The 17,948-nt window shown below is 46.3% G+C and overlaps 1 protein-coding gene across 5 annotated transcripts in view; it reads right to left on the bottom strand.

Moving 5' to 3' along the window:
* LOC138468387 (NACHT, LRR and PYD domains-containing protein 3-like) overlaps nucleotides 1–17,948 on the bottom strand; it is a 1,409,260-nt gene that overhangs the window by 1,241,199 nt on the left and 150,113 nt on the right. The gene's annotated exons all lie outside the window — the stretch shown is intronic.

The following is a 17,948-nucleotide window of genomic DNA, read 5'->3' as shown; positions in this document are numbered from 1 at the left end:
TGGAATTCCAACAGAAGTGTTTTGAAACTCTGCTATTTATTTTTGCTATATATTGCAAAGGAACGTACTGCTTGCAAACTGATGTGTAATAGTTTGTGGTTTGATACAATTTTCTTCTTCTGTACCACAGTACTTATTTTGAATGCCACTTATTTGTTAAGGACTTATTGGACTGTGTCCGTTAGCAAGATTTGGTTCAGCTTTAGTAATTCTGATGCTGTACTTGTAGCACTGTACAGTTTACGCACAAATTAAACTAGAGTGTGGGAGCCCCTCTACTGAGAACAAACATGGGCAAAATACCCTGCTTATTGAATTTATTCCACCCAGGAGGGTCTACATATGCAAATGTATATTTCTCCCGCAAGAAAGGTACAGTGAGCTAAAATATGGTTGTAAACCGTCCTGGGTGGGCACCGTCCCATAGAACAGGTTATTTGGCTGTGTTTGCTCTCAGTAGATGTGCTCCGTGATGAATCAAGGAAAAGTGTCTTTTCTCTAAGGGGGAGCCCGCCTGTGAGGCTAGGAAGGTGAGCCTGCTGTGCAACACCCTCCGTAGGGGTTGAGGAAAGTGGGACCTCACCGGGAGAGACTCGCCCTTAGGGTAGAAGGACTCCCGTTCCTGTGAGGAACTCCCTGGTGCAAGAAACATGATGGCATATATGAGACTGTCAAACTTTTCAAATAATGTTAAGTACCAAAACTGGGTCGAAGGAGAAGCTAACAGATTCTATTATCCAGAAGCAAGAGAAACTGTCTTTTTAAATGAAATTAACCAATTCCCTGTGACGAGTGGATTGAAAGAGGAAGACTCGTCAGGTAGAGAGTGAAAAGAGGGACAAGAGGAAAGAGGAAAATCTGTCGAAGCAGGGGAGGTTGCCAGAGAACATGAACCTGGGAGGAAGCGGATCCACAGCAGGAAGCGGAACACGCAAAATCCAAAGTTGCTGGGAAGCAGCACAGAGAACGCTGAGAGACTAGCGTAGACTAGAGTCTGAGAGAAGCAGAGGTAAATGGGGCCTGGGAGTTGGTGGTAGCGTCCCCCAAGAGAGTCATGGTGGGCAGCTTGCCAATGTAACAGTACCAATACCACCATAGGGAAGCCTGTAGGGGCAGGCCCCTAATCTCCTTAACCCAAAGCGGACCTACCACCTCAGAAGTGTATGCACGTTTTGTACATAAAGCAAGTTTATTGTACAAATGGCCGGGAGGGGCTAGAAGACCCTATGGAGTCAAACTAACCCAAGTCTCCTTGAACCACACACGTTGACACATTAAATACATTTGTGCAACAGTTAAAACAATCCCATATATTTTATTACAAACCACCCTCACACGTGATTGGTTAAAACATTTACAAAGAAATCCCATCTTTCTCCAATTCTTCCATTCTCATTGATATCTTAACTACCATCTTCAGCTAATATGTATAACACACCTCTTTTTAGGATTTGTCCGTGGTAGGTCATGACAGCACACAATTAAACATTCATGTACAAACACAATTCATTACAAGTCCCAAATGGTCTGAGATCTCTTAATCCTAAATGTAATTTGCACATGGTTTGCACGGATTTTTCAAACGACATGAGAGAAATGTAGGGGAGGCATGGTATCACAAGTATGACACGGACACAATGGGTACAATTAGTAAAACCTTTATTGAAATTGGTGGGGTTGGAGAAACTCCTATTCTGCCCTATACACAAAAATTGCAAAGAAGAAAGCATCCTTGAACTCCACGGGAACACATACCTCCCACTTGGCAGATACACCTAGAAGAGGCAATCATAGCAGCCACAAACCATTCAGACTTTCCAACATATCCATATTGGAAACTGAAAAAGTGATATTATCCCTGAAACCCTCCAACTGCCAAGGTGACAGCTGCCCAGCACAAGTTATTAAGGATGCAGCGAGAGACCTAGCACCCTTCATATCTAAATTAATAAACTCCTCCTTCCGATCCAGCACTGTACCGACTAACCTTAAAGAATCATGGGTTCTTCCTCTCCTTACAAAACAGACCCTTGACCCAGACATCCCGACCAATTATAGGCCCATTACCACGGTCCCATTTCTCCTTAAAATCATTGACAGAGTAGCCTACCTCCAGATCCAAAAGTATCTGGAGACAAACCAACTACTGGGATCACGCCAATCTGGCATCAGACCACTACATGGTACTGAAACAGCCCTAATCGACCTTAAGACACAAATCGACGAGTTGAAGGATAAAGGTAAAACAGCTATGCTCCTCCTCCTTGACCTATCGGCAGCCTTCGACCTAGTGGACCATGCAGTGTTATGTAACCATCTAGCGTCTGCTGCCCATTTTTCAAGCGAAGCTATAGCCTGGGTACAATCCTTTCTGGACAACCGCATGATGAGTGTTCTCCCCATTAGCCTCAGCGGACCCAATACATATCACCTGTGGCGTCCCACAAGGTTCATGTGTCTCCCCCACAATGTATAATATCTTCACTAAGCCACTCTTCGACAAACTTGACAGATTGGGGGTAACCTACACCAACTATGCGGACGATACACAGATCCTCATACCCCTATCTGGCAACTTTGTTGAAGACACAGCTCTAGTAAACAAGATTTACCTCATCATACAGGCATGGATGGCCTCTCACAGCCTCTGCCTGAACGACGACAAAACAGAGATACTGATCCTGGGTTCTGACTCCAACCTCAAAAAACTCACCCCGAACTACTGCGCCTTCAATATAGACGGCAATATAATCAAAGTGGCAACAGAAGTAAAAACACTAGGTTTCTACCTCGACTCCACCTTATCGCTCAAAAAACAAATCAACTCCCTGGCTTCCTCCACAGCCTACACTTGTAAATTAATCAGGGCCTGCAGACCTTACTCGTCTAAAACCAAATTGTATCACTCTAGCCAATGCCCTAGTAATGTCCAAATTGGATTACTGTAACGCCCTATATGCGGGCGCCAACAAAACTGTCACAAACTACAAATATTGCAGAACAACGCTCTTAGAGCAGCCCTGGACATACCCCGTAGAGCTCACATATCTAACATTAGGAAAGACAATCATTGGTTAAAAATCAGTGATAGAGTTCTCCTTAAAACGCTATCTCTCACACAAAGGACTGAACAACACTGCGCCCCCATACATCTCAGCCAGACTGACCAGAAAATCCTCTATTCGCCACACCAGAGCCTCTAATCACTCCCTACTTGAAATTCCCAGATTTAGACTAACTAAAGCAGGTGGAGTAAGCTTCCCTGTTAGAGCTGCCTGTGCCTGGAACGCACTCCCCATGGAACTGAGAACTAATCTTCCCTACTCTAAATTCAGATGTAAGGTGAAAAGCTGGCTTTGGACTAACAACAATTAACCTGCTGAACTCAATCCTATCACGGCTTTCCTTGATTCTGTTCTGTTCTGATTATTTGATTATCTGTTTGATCTGAGTATCTGACACCTGACCAATGAGAGAGATTCACATGCTGTATCTCATGTATACTTGTATATTTGTATTGTATATATGTTAATGTATCCTCTGTATGTATGTAACCTAAGCCTAAGTATTCTTGCAACTGCTGCGCCCGGCTACCCCTGGGTTTGGAGCGCATTATCAAATAATAAACTAAACTATAACTAAGATGGGAGTAGTCTCGACCATCAAATAATAAATAACACAGTCCTAGTGGAGTCTGTCAAATCAAAATGGCCTATGCTAAAAAAAACCTAACGCCTGCCCTATCTCTTGTACAAAAAAGTGTAAAAAGGAGAAATGTATGCAAATGGAAAAAGTCGGTGTTCAAATGAATAAAGGTGATTGAACCAGCTCTCCTCCCCACATTAGACCTCACTGTGTAAGGCTGTCCCTGTAGGCAGAATGACACACTCTGGCTCGGCTTCCAATACAATAAACATTTCCAGAACGTGGATCGAGGCCCGCCTGGCCTTCCTCGTTTGTCTCTTTTCTCGACTTCAAAATAATGTTTCAACCGAAAAGTTCACAAAGGTCCCCAACTGTCGGGCTCAGATCTTTCACCACACAGTTCTTGTAGGTCCTCCTCAGCCTGGTTCAACACAAACTTGCCAGGGGGGTCTCTCTTCCCCAAGCTTATTTCACTTCGGCTCTCCATCTGTTGGTCTCGGACCACTTTCGGATGTCAAAGACTTTCGAATGTGCGTGATTTACTTTTCGGACCACTGCAGGACCACTTCGACTCAAAGTTTACAGTTAAACTTTCACTCTCCCCTTCGATAGGAGTTTAACCTCGTTATTTCACTTTTGCTTTTCGTTCACTTACAATTTACTTTTCACAGAGACTTTCGAGTGGGCTACTGTTACTCACCACTCCGAAATAGGCCGAAGATTCAGAGGAGTGACCTTGGAGATGATGGTGGTACAAGAATCGATATTCAGTCTTCCATCCCAGCTCCCCTGAGTACAAGACTCAGGCTTCCTCAAAAGAGGGGCTCCTTTCTACAATGTACCTCTCTGCTGTTTCAGTTGGGACAGACAGAGGTGTCAATCGAATAAAAGAGCGGGGAGAACACACACCGCCAATACCAATGCTGCAAAGGAATACAAAGATATTAGACAGTGTTGCAGTTAAGGCAAGTAATCAGAACAGTTGAATTAAATGGGAAAACTACCTAGATAGGTATTGGAGTGGAGCTTCCCCGGGGTGGATCTACAAGGAATATAACACAAAATGAGTGGGAATGGTCTAAAAGAGCCTTTTAAAGTATCAGTCCCAACTTATATATCGAATTGGTAACAACTAACCTGAATAAGGATATTTTGAGGAAAGGAATCCAGGAAACAGAAGACAACGAAAGGAGAAAATAACAAACAGGAATGTTAGTATGGGGAAGTAGCCCCGGACGGCACGAGGGTCGCACTAGTGCCGGGTTGGTGCAGTTTCAGCAGAGCGTTTATATGCACATGAAGACAAGTTCACAAGATAGTCAATCAATGTCCCAGAATCCAACAGGAGACAAAATATCCAAACAAGTTGTGGAGAGAACTAGTAGCAGAGATGGGATTTGTCAATTAAGTATGTACCTGAGCACACATGTATCCAGAGTAGGTGTAGAAAGTTCCGGATAGTTGACAGCAAGTTCTCTGCTTTGGTTCCGTATGCAGAGGCGGCAACCTGGAATGAAGTACCGCAAGAGACTTATCCAGTAGCGTTCCGAGTCAGAAAACCAGACGAGCACGACAGGAATAGAGGAGGAGACAAGCCAATCCAATAGTCAGGCAAGGGTCAAAACCAGGAGTTCAGATGAGGAATTGTGTGGGAAAACACGAAGTAGTAAAGGACGTAACCGCGTGTAGCTTGTAACGTTAATTAGCAGCAACGAGCCCCTTGGAAGACGGTGGTTTTATAGTCGTAAGGGGGCGTGTCTTGCCATACGTCTTCCACGTACAAGACGTGTCAGCTGACCCGGAGTCCGTCGTAGTTTGTACAGGCGCCATGGCAGCCTGTATCTGGTCCATAGAGGAGCTTGTAAAGAAGTTGTATTCTGCAAGGAGGCTCGCGGGGAAGCCTGAAGTGTAACAGCATCCTCCCCGAAAGACTCCGGCAACCCCGTGGTGGAATGGAAACTCCTCAGAAGATCCGGACAATGTAAATTGGAGAGATGCTCCCATGTACGGTCCTCAGGCCCATACCCCTTCCAATCCACGAGGTAGACCAACGTACCCCTAGACACCCTGCAGTCCAGGATACGCGAGACCTCATACTCCTCCTCTCCATCCACCAAGACTGGCGAAGGACGTGTAGGCAGACAGGTCCCCTGGATGAAAGGCTTGATCAGGGAGACGTGAAAGACTGGATGTATCCGCCATGATCGCGGCAGGGAGAGCTTGACCGCCACGGGATTGATAACATCAGTAATGGCATAGGGTCCCCTCCCACGTATTTGGGCAGAAGCGAGCGTTTGCCCGCAATTCGCAAATTACGGGACAACCACACCTTCATGCCACTCCGATAGACTGGTGCAGGTGATCGATGCACATCGGCATACTTCTTGGCACGATCTTGAGCTCAGAGTAAATGACAGCGTACATCCCAATGAATCTTATCGAGATCTCTTATACAATCTCTTGCTGCTGGATTAACGGCCGGTAATACCAGATCAAGTGGGAGTGCCCTAGAATGACCACCATACAGGGCAATAAAGGGAGAGACCCCAGTTGATATATGCATAGAGTTGTTATATGCAAACTCTGCATAAGGCAGAGAAGTAAACCAAGACTGTTGGAACTGAAGGTATAAACAGCGTAGGTACTGTTCGATAGTAGCGTTAGTTCTCTCAGTCTGCCCATCCGTCTGTGGATAAGCCGAGGAGTACCTGTCCTCAATACCCAGAGAAGCTGTAAGAGCCTTCCAGAATCGTGACGTAAATTGTGTACCACAGTCAGAAACAATAACCGAGGGTAATCCAAAGAAACAAAACATATTCGTCAAGAACAGTCTCGCCAATTCCGGATCCGCAGGCAAGCCAGAGCAAGGTATCCAGAGCAAGGTATAAACAATGCATATTTTGTGAAATAATCAACAATCACCCAAATGGTGTCATGGCCCTGAATGTCAGGGAGTACCACAATGAAATCCATTGACAGCATCTGCCAAGGTTTGTACGGAACTGGAAGAGGTTGTAACAAGCCTACTGGTTTGGCTCTAGAGGTTTTGCATTGAGTGCATATGGAACAAGTCAAAATGTAGTCCTTTACATCACGAACCATGGAAGGCCACTAAGCCCAACGCCGTAAGACTTCAAGAGTCTTTTGACTTCCTGGATGTGCAGCAATGAAACAATCGTGAGACCACTGGAGCGCTAAAACTCTAGCTTGACCTGAGGGTATATAGACGCGCCCTTGAATGAAGGGCATACCCTGAATTACTTCCAGGTTAAAGTCAGTGATCTCTTTTGGATGGGTTGAGACCCAATCAAGGATGATTGAACGCAACGAGGGCTGAACCGAACAACCACAAACAACTTTGTTTGGTAGAAGAGGAATTGCTTCGATCTGTTGGGACTGGCCATCCGCATGTAAGCGAGAGAGAGTATCAGCCAAAACTTGAGCTTTAGCAGGACGGTAAGTGATAACAAATTGATACTGTGAAAAGAATAAATGCCACTGCGCCTGTCTAGCTGTAAGACATTTCATAGATTTGAAGGCTAACAGACTGCGGTGATCAGAGTATACTGTTACAAGGTGTTTGGCCCCCAGAAGGTGATGTCTCCATTCCAAGAATGCATCTCAGATGGCTAAGAGTTCGCATTCCGTGATGGAATCATTTCTTTCGTAAGCTGTCAATTTACGAGAGAAGTAGGCAACAGGATGAATCTCGCCCAAATGAGGACAGGTTTGTGACAACACCGCCCCAAAAGCATAACACGAAGCATCAGCTTCAACAAAAAAAGGAAGCTCGGGATCAGGATGTTTGACAAGGGCGGAAGTGAAGGCTGATTTTAATTGATCAAAAGCTTTCTGAGCTTCTGAAGACCATACAAATGGCACCTTGGCACTTGTCAGAGAGGTAAGAGGTGCAGAGATTTCAGAAAAACCATTAATGAAGAGCCTATAGAAGTTTGCAAATCCCAGGAATGATTGTAAAGATTTGACTGAATTGGGCACAGGCCATTCCAGGATAGCACTAATTTTGGACTGACTCATGCGCACCCCATTGTTAGTAAGATCATTTCCCAAAAATTCCACCTCTGAGGCATGAAATATGCACTTTTCGGCTTTTATAAACAATTTGTGATCTCTCAGGCGTTGGATTACTGTTTTGACATGTTTTTCGTGGTCTTCCTGGTTTTGTGAATAAATCAAAATGTCATCCAGGTAGACAACAACAAACTGATCAAGGATGTCATAAAACAAATCGTTCATGAATGCCTGAAAGGTGGCCGGGGCATTACATAACCCAAAGAGCATGACAAGATTTTCAAATACACCGTAACGTGTTTTGAAAGCGATCTTCCATTCGTCCCCCTCTCTCATACGGATGAGATTATAAGCTCCTCTGAGATCAAGCTTAGTATATACTTTGGAAGATCCCAATTGATCAAGGAGGATAGAGATCAGAGGAAGAGGGTACTGGTTTTTTATGGTTGCTGCATTTAAAGCACGATAATCAATACAGGGACGTAAATCCCCTTCTTTCTTAGGAACAAAGAAAAGTGGTGATGCAATTGGTGATTTTGATGGACGAATGAATCCCATGGCCAAAGCCTTGTCTATATAATCTTTAAGGACTTCATCTTCTTTGAGAGTGAGGGAATACACTCTGCCGGATGGTATCTTTACTCCCGGTATTAAGTCTATTGGCCAATCATAGGCTATGTGGAAGTAGAGTCTCCGCCATCCCTTTGTCAAAAACATCTGCGCAGTCTGCAAATTGAGAAGGTACCACAGAGACAACATTTTTAGAAACAGCTCCAATATGCATAGTAGGAGAAACCAGTGCCCTGACCGGACTATCCTGGGTAATACCAAGTAATGTAGTACATCAGGTATTGCATATATTGGAAGGGAACTGAATCTGAGATGTCGACCTGTCGATGGCAGGTTTATGAAGCTTCCACCATGGAATACCCAGAATGACTTTGTAGGCTGGTGCTTTGATGATATCGAATGATATCTCTTCAGTATGGCCTTCATCGGTACTCATATGTAGTGGAACCGTTTGGTGAGTTACCATTCCTGATACAAGAATTGAACCGTCCACTGCATTCACTGTTTCAGGTATAGCTTTGCAAACCAGTGGTATTCTTGACATAGAGGCAAAGCATTCATCAACGTAATTACCTGTTGCACCTGAATCAATCACGCTGTTGTCTGGAATGAAACAGTGATTTAGGGAAAATGTAACAGGTAGGCGGACTAGATGACTCGGCTTCTGTAATGTAGAGTCCAAAGGTGAGTTTCACGACATAGGGACTCTGTCTACTGTCGGGATTTGGCGTTTCCCACCGTTCTTTTGGTTTTTTTTTTAACATTCAGGCAATAAGTGGTCAGAGGCCCCACAGTACATGCAGAGATTGTGTGATCTACGATATTCTCGTTGAGCAGGGGTAAGTGGTCCCCTAACCACACCAATCTGCATAGGTTCTGGCGCAGGAAGTAAAGAAGACGAGGTCTCTGCTGAAACCGTGCTGAACAATGCTGGTTTCTTTTCACCACGTCTTTCGGATTTACGGGCATCAATCTGAAGGACTAAATCTAGCAGTTCCCCGAATGCCGTGGGGACTACAGGAACAGTGGAGAGGATGTCCTTTAGTTCATCTGAGAGGCCTTGATAGAAGACGGCTGTCTTCTTTTCTTCAGGCCAGTCAGTTTCTGCTGCCAACTGATTGAACCGGGCCAAATAGACCAATAAAGAATTGTTCCCTTGTCGGTGCTTTAAGAGTTCCAGGTCAGTAGCTTGAGTAGTATAACGTGTATCAAATACTTTACTCATCATAGCAAGAAGGGCATCACAATTGTAGAGAACATGACTGTTGGATTCTAACAATGGGTTAGCCCATGCGGCTGCAGTGCCTCCTAAATGTGACGAGACAAAAGACGCTTTAGTTGTAGAGGTTGGAAATGAAGCGGGACGGCACAAAAAATGCAGTTTGCATTGGTTAATGAATGATCGGTATTGTTTAGGATCACCTAGGAAGCGTTCAGGAGGAGCTAGAGGGAACTGGGTTGTAAGCATGATCGGGTTTGATTCCTGCTGTGGAGGTGGAAACCCTGAACCTGATGCTGTAGCACCAGCACCGGCCATCTGTGGCGCTGGTGTGGTAACCAAGGCCTGAATGGCGTCCATACGTTGGCGCAGTGCCTCTTGTGCATTGGTCAAGTCGGTTCGTAGATCTGTGACCATTTGCACGATTTGAGTCAAAGCATCACTGGACTCAGTGGACATTTTACGGGCTGCTAATTCTGCTACTCACCACTCCGAAATAGGCCGGAGATACAGAGGAGTGACCTTGGAGATGATGGTGGTACAAGAATCGATATTCAGCCTTCCATCCCAGCTCCCCTGAGTACAAGACTCAGGCTTCCACAAAAGATGGGCTCCTTTCTACAATGTACCTTTCTGCTGTTTCAGTTGGGACAGACAGAGGTGTCAATTGAATAAAAGAGCGGGGAGAACACACACCGCCAATACCAATGTTGCAAAGGAATACAAATATATTAGACAGTGTTGCAGTTAAGGCAAGTAATCAGAACAGTTGAATTAAATGGGAAAACAACCTAAATAGGTATTGGAGTGGAGCTTCCCCGGGGTGGATCTACAAGGAATATAACACAAAATGAGTGGGAATGGTCTAAAAGAGCCTTTTAAAGTATCATTCCCAACTTATATATAGAATTGGTAACAACTAACCTGAATAAGGATATTTTGAGGAAAGGAATCCAGGAAACAGAAGACAACGAAAGGAGAAAATAACAAACAGGAATGTTAGTATAGGGAAGTAGCCCCGGACGGCACGAGGGTCGCACTAGTGCCGGGTTGGTGCAGTTTCAGCAGAGCGTTTATATGCACTTGAAGACAAGTTCACAAGATAGTCAATCAATGTCCCAGAATCCAACAGGAGACAAAATATCCAAACAAGTTGTGGAGAGAAATAGTAGCAGAGATGGGATTTGTCAATTAAGTATTCTACCTGAACACACATGTATCCAGAGTAGGTGTAGAAAGTTCCGGATAGTTGACAGCAAGTTCTCTGCAAATGTAGTTCCGCAAGAGACAGAAGGGAGCCGGATCCAGTAGCGTTCCGAGTCAGAAAACCAGATGAGCACGACAGGAATAGAGGAGGAGACAAGCCAATCCAATAGTCAGGCAAGGGTCACAACCAGGAGTTCAGATGAGGAATCGTGTGGGAAAACACGAAGTAGTAACGGACGTAACCGCGTGTAGCTTGTAACGCTAATTAGCAGCAACGAGCCCCTTGGAAGACTGTGGTTTTATAGTCGTAAGGGGCCGTGTCTTGCCGTACGTCTTCCACGTACAAGACGTGTCAGCTGACCCAGAGTCCGTCGTAGTTTGTACAGGCGCCATGGCAGCCTGCATCTGGTCCATAGAGGAGCTTGTAAAGAAGTCGTTTTCTGCAAGGAGGCCCGCGGGGAAGCCTGAAGTTAACAGCTACTTCCTTTCGCCGGACCACTCCGTTACTTAGTATCGCTGATTTTTCAGCTGTCTTTTACTTAAAAGTTCATTCACAGGTCTGCCTTTCCTCGCGTCTCACTCACACGCGTGCATATTTATTTGTATTTTGTTTATTTATATAGTGCGCCTGTCCCAAAGGCATCTGGGCGCAGCCTTCACTTGTGATAAAATGTTGCTTTTTCAAACTTTAACACACACCAGTCTTTTCAGGTTGCTGGCCAACTCAATGGCTGTGTGCGTCTTTTTCTTGGTTTCGCGATATCCAATTCACAAGTCAAGGTTAGTATCACAGGGTTGGCCTCGCCTCCCCAACTCTGCGGTGCACCAGGGAGGGCCGCTGGCGTCCGTGAAACACAATGCAGTTTTCACTTGTGGGATCTGGCCTTCTCCACGTGTTTTCCGGGGCCTGTAGGAGTCAACCCGCTGCTCTCGCCCCTTGGTCCATCACTCTGCTCCAGTAGGTTTGCCTTTGTCCCGGAGGTTCTGCTCATACTCGGGTTCCGCCTTGCTCAGAGTGTGTCTTTGGGTTCTGCCTTTTATTCGTGTGAGGAGAGCTAACTGGTATCAGGTGTATGAACTTAGTGCAAAGTGCCTGACTTTGCCTTACCCAATTAACGGGACATGTCCAGTACGATGTGAGAGTTAGTATGTTTACTCTCAGTCACCCTCTTCCTCGGCCCAGTGTTTGTGTAAAATGGGAGAGAGGGGGGGGTTGGGACCTCGTAGCATCCTAAAACGTAGGTTGGGTTGGATAAACAAAATAAGGGGAATACCGCGTCTCACCATCGACTATTTCACCCACACTCCCTGAAGACCCCTCACCCTGATCCACCCCCAGGGTCCGGAATCAAAGGCGATGGCTGCGCCATGGTCACCTGAGAGATCCCCGGGGACTAGCGGGTGAGATACCCTCTGGTTTCTCACATACCCTTCCTCTATGCGATGTAGTCGCATATGTTTCACAGGGGAACCGGGAAAGGAAACTGACGTTATTTTATTTATTTATGTTGACATTTGCTGAGAGCACCGAACCTGGGGGCATCTGGACGCTGGTTACATGGAGACTTAGTTACAGCAAAGTTACAAGCAAGCAGGTGCATTAGGTACACTAATTACATTGATCACATTAGTTACAGGTAGTGGTTACAAGAGATAGTAAAATAAGTAGTTAATATAGGTTATCTGCAGCAATATTTGTGTGCTGGATCAGGGTGGAGATGGTGGTACCGATAGTTAGAAATGTTAAGTTAAGTTTAAATTTGAAGGTCTTGTGAGAAAAGCCAGGTTTTGAGGCCTTTGCGGAAGGACCAGAAGGAGTCATCAGATCGTAAGGCTAGAGGGAGAGCATTCCAAAGTTTGGGAGCAATCACTGGGAAGCTGCTTCCCCCTGCTTTCAATTAAGTGGGAGTAGGCGTCTCGAGTAGGTCTGGCTGATTGGGCCTTAGAAATGTTCCCGGACAAGTAGGTAGGTGCAGTGTTAGAGATACATTTGTGGGTCAGTGCTAGCGTTTTGAACGTGATACATTCTCAGACCGGGAGTCAGTGGATATTACGTCTGGCTGGGATCTGGTCTTTTTTAGAGAGGTTTAGAGCTGCTCTTACGCTGTTATTTTTGATGATCTGAACTTTTTTATATTGCGGGTATTGGTGCCTGCAAAGAGCGAGTTATAGTAGAGGACTCTAGTGAAAGTAATGTAGTTGTCGGTGGATAGGAATGGTCTGCAGGCATTGATCATTTTCGCAATGTATGCTACTGCTAACGCGATAGGATTTACCTGTCTGGCTAGAGATAGTGTGGAGTCTAAATATACTCCCAAGGTCTTTACCTCTTTTGCGATGGTTATGGTGTTCCTGTCGATGTCGGAGGTTTTATAGGAGTTATTGAGTGTATTTAGCAGAGACTGAGTGCCAATGAGTAGTAGTTCAGTTTTCTAATCATTAAGGCATAGGCCGTGCTGTGCCATCCAGGCCTGGATGGTTTGGTATAGTTTGCTGAGTGCGTTGGAGTCAGTGTTGTAGTTCCCGGAGATGGATAGGAGGATTTGGGTTTCGTCAGTGTAGATATTGTAAATTCTGCCCAGGGCATCAAGGAGGTCAAAGAGGGGTTGGATAAAGATGTTATACAAGGTCGGTGAGACACATGAGCCTTGAGGCACTCTGCAGGTGACTTGTGAAGGCGGGGCTGCCGCTGAGGAGAACACTCTTATAATGCGGTTGGAGAGGAAGGACTCTATCCAGGTAATGGCTTCAGCCGAGAAGTGGGCATCTGAGGAGAGGTGTTGGCAAAGAATCTTATGATCGTCCAAGTCAAAGGATGCTGAGAGGTTGAGCAGGAAGAGGATGGCCATATTGCCATTGTCTTTGATTTTGTTCATTTGAACTTTTAAGTCCAGGAGGGCAGATTCCGTTCTGTGGTCGGGGCGTAAGCCTGATTGGCAGATGCCGAGAAGTTTGTGGGTTTTGAGATGGTTTTGAATTTGCAGATAAGCTGCTCTGTCAAGTATTTTGAGGAGGAAGAGTACAGTCGTGATGAGATGGAAGTTGGTGGCTATGTTGGAGTCTAGCGTGGGCTTCTTGAAGAGGGTGGAGTACCGAGGCTTCTTTTAGATTCTCTGGGACATTGCCAGTGGAGAAGGAGTTGTTAATTAGCGTCATGATGAATGGGGCAAGCTCTTTGGCACAATCCGTCATGAAGGAGGCCGAGCAGATGCATTTTGATAGTTTCAGTCCTTTAATGATCTTGGTGGTTTTCGGTAGCTGTGGTTGGGCTGAATTTGAACCATGGGGGTGGAAGGAGAGGTGGGGGGACGCTGGTCAGCGGACTGGTTAGGTGTTGGGAGTTTGTTTTTTTAGCAGTAATTCTGGTTTGGAGTAGGATGATTTTGTCGAGGATTGCGTTTTGGATGTTCTTACACCAGCTGAGATCTTTAGCTGCATTATCCGGTAGGGGAGCTGGTGTTTCGAGCTTGCGTAAGATAGCGAAGAGCTCTCTTGTACCCGAGCTGGCTTCTTCAATTCTCCTGTTGTAAGTGGCGCTTTTGGTTTGCAGAATGGCTTTTTTGTACTTCTTGGATAGGGCTATGAAGTGCTGTTTGTTCTCGTCAGAGGGTGTTTTTATCCAGACATTCGCTGGTGCTCTTTTAGAGGAGCGTAGGGTTTTGAGACTGGGGGTAAGGTGGACAAGTGGTTTGGGCTTACGTAAGCTCAGAGGTGCTACTTTGTTTATGGCTTTGACCATGGTGGGGGGGGGGAGGGGTGGTGTGTGTGTGCGCGTGTGCGTGTGTGTGTGCGCTATTATCAGAAGAAGTAGGGGGGAGTCTGTTGGCTGGGGATATGTTCTGTGAGTTTCTTGAGAGGGTGAACAGAGCTGGTTGAATTGTAACCTCAGAGTGAGCAGTAATATTAAAGGCGATTACATTGCGGTCTGACCAGGGGCAAGGAGTGTTGGTTAGAATACTGGTGTTACAGTTGAGATTGCTATCCAATCTAAAGTGCAGCCTTTGTCATGGGTGGGGCTTGAAATCAGGTATGTGAAGCATAGGGATTCAATGGTATTGGCTAGTGCAAGAACATGGGAATCAGATGGCTCATTGAAACCTATTGATATTGATATTTTATTTCTATCGCGCTCATACACAAGTGTTGCAGAGCGCAACAAGGCAAGGCAGGGAACAGGGGAGAACAAAACAGCGATCTTACTAGGCCCAGTGACATTGAGAACGCACAAGTGCATGGGAGAGTGGGACGGGAAAAGTGCATGGAAGGGGGGAGAAGTGGAAAGTGCGAAGCAGAGGAGAAACAGATAAATAACAATAAATAAATAATAAAGGCAACAAACAGTTTTAGTGCAGCAAGCAATTTGCAAGTGCTAGGTTTAAGGCAGCAGACAGGGTAGGTCTGGTAAGTGCAGGAAGACAAAAGGGGGGTCTGTATGGGTACAGATACAGGCCCCAGTGCAAGGGGTGGCCCGGAAGCAGTGCGGGAGGGTGGCAGGGTGAGCAGGTACCTGGGCCCAGAGGACAGAGGGTGGCCAGGTGCACAGTGCCAAGAGAGAACAGACCAGCAGGGTAGAGGGGAGCAAAGGCAGAAGAAATGAGAAAGGTCTTGAGGTGCTTCCGGAACCGGAGATGGTTCTCCTCAAGTTTAAGAGTGGCAGGGAGGCTGTTCCAGAGGTAGTCCCCAGCGAAGACAGATCTACCCCCAGCTCGTTTCTTTGAAAAACGACTGACCCTGAGGGAGTTGGAGGTAGAGGAGTGAAGAGTTTAAGAGGGGAGGTATTTGCGGAGGGATAGCTGAAGGTATATTGGACCCAGCAAATCTTGTGGACAATGCAGAGGGTTTTGAATTTAATCCTTGCATCCACTGGGAGCCAATGGAGAGCTTTCAGAGCTGGAGAGATATGATCCCAGGGCTTGAGGCCAAGGACAAGTCTTGCAGTCCTGTTCTGGATTAGTTGCAGAGGACGGAGAGTAGAGGCAGGTAGATTTAGAAAGAGGCTGTTACAATTGTCCAAGCTAGAGAGAACCAGAGCTTGGGATACCATGTGCTTCTGGGGAAGGAGAGGAAAGGTAGAGTACAACTGAGGAGGTGCAGTCGGAAATTTGACTTTTTAGAAACCTCAGAGATGCGAGGTCTAAGTTGATATCTCCCAAAAAGATGATTTTGGAAGTGGGCTTAGTGTTGGTGGAGAGGAGATGATCAATGTCTTCCTCGAAGGAAAGCAGGGGGCCTGTGGGTCTGTAAGTTAAGTGGATCGTGAGGGTGGCTGTGGAGGACAAGGCAATTTTAATTGAGAGCAGCTCGCCTGAGCTGATGTATTCGTTTGGTATTTCTGTAATGGGAAGGGTATTTTTAGCAATGAAGGCTACTCCTCCTCTTTGGTGATCAGTCTATCTTTCCTGAGGATTGTGTAACCATCTGGGATGGCTAGGGAGAGGAAGGGGCCGGCAGCAGGGTGCAGCCATGTTTCTGTGATTGCTAAAAACTCTAGTTTGTTGGTATTGATGTCAAATATGTCATGAGCATGGGGAAGAAAGAATCTGGCATTGATGAGCGCTCCTGTGAGGAGTTTTGTGGTATTCGCTTTTATGTACACGGTGGAGAATTCCTTACTGGGTGTCTGTTTTAGGCTAGTAGGGGAGGGGGATTTGGGAGTGGTGGAGGCGGAGGCTCTAGTTATAGCAGCAGTGTCTGGGATGAGTTTAGCAAGGGTGTTGTTGGCTAGGGAAGCTGTCTGTATGGGGGAGAGTGAGGGTGGTATGTGGCATGTTTTTAAGGTTAAGTGTGTGTTTGATGTTGTTAGAGGTGGCCTGCAATGAATGGTTGGAAAGGTGCCCATGGATTGGAGTGGGCAGGCTGAGGTGATGCGGGGCCTAGTGAGTGGGCCAGAAGTGGAGTTGGAGGGCATCATGGCATGGTGCGTTGTTAGGCAGAAACCTGTGCAGTTCCCTTGGGGAACACTGCAAAAGATTTAAGACTACAGGTATAGCAGTAAACCCACTTGGTAGCAGTCCGCACCACCCAGATTTACCTGGTAGCTGTGGCTGAGCAGTCAGACTTCCCTCAAGAAGAGTTAGGCAGTATGCAAATTATACACAATATGTACTCAGGCACAATAGCACAAGCAAACACTGACCAGAGCTTGGTTTCAAAAATATATAGTTATTTATTTTTAAGAACACACAAATTGAAAACACTCTAGCAAAATATAATAAAACACTCCAAACACAGTTATATGGAAAGCAGTCCCAATCCTTATTCCTATCTAGACAACTCTAGGTTAACACCACATAATTAAAACAGAGGTGAGCGCTTAACGTTAGATGACACTCTAGTAGGTTAAAGAAGGGAGGGAAAAAGAGCAGAATTAGGATAAACACACCACTCTAAGGTCAAGAACGCTTTTGGTAAGCTCCAAGAAGCACAAAGTCACAGGTGAGCAAAAGTCACTAAGCAGGGCCCACTCTTAGAGCAGACAGAGCGAAAACGTGCCCAAGATCACACAGTTGGTAGGGATTCAGAGTCTTGCAAAAGAGTTCGGAAAAGAGTTAGAGAGGCTCAGAAAGTTTAGCCAAAGTGTCCCAGGCAATCCCAGGATCGAAATCCGAGGGCTAAAACTACCTCGTACAGTCGGTGGCAAGGGAAGCCAGGCGGAACACGGTACCTTAACGGAAAGGATCCTCCAGCGGGGGCAGTTGTTCCAGGCAGTGGCAGCAAGGCTCGACGTCGGTCAGGGGAGAAGAAGATCTCGCTGAAGAGCAGAAGAAGAAGGTCGTTGCACTGCCCGGGAAGAAACCAGCCGCGGAGTCCTCCGGTTAAAGGGTTGTACCGACTTTCGCGGTTGGGGTAAAAGTGGTGGGGTTCCGGTTGCCGGGGTGCTTGGCACTGGCAAGGCGGCCACGGGATACCTCGAAGAACGGAAAGAAGGTGAAAACTGGTTGTCCCCACCAGTCAAGGGAAGGAGCCACTCCGTTAAGAGTTCTCCTCGGTCGTCGGGAAAAGTGGTGAGATGGTTCAGCAGGGCTCCACCGGCGGTGTCGTCGTAGCAGATCAGCTCAGCTCGTCCCTCGTTGGATTCTTAGGTCCTGTGGCGACTTCTGAAGTTCCAGTCCCCAAAGCCCTGCTTTTATGCAGCAAACCCCCATTCACACAGCCTAGCTGTCACTCAAACATGCTAAGTGGTGAGCCGGCCGGCTCACCACTTGGGCCAATCAGGATGGAGTGCGACTTGAGTTACCAAGGTAACTCAGTCCAGGGTGCCTAAATCCCCCTCCAC

Source organism: Ambystoma mexicanum, chromosome 4q, assembly GCF_040938575.1.
Source record: "Ambystoma mexicanum isolate Mex_15411 chromosome 4q, UKY_AmexF1_1, whole genome shotgun sequence".
NCBI lineage: Eukaryota > Metazoa > Chordata > Amphibia > Caudata > Ambystomatidae > Ambystoma > Ambystoma mexicanum.
Note: the sequence above shows the minus strand (reverse complement) of the source record. Positions and strands in the feature narration are given on the sequence as shown.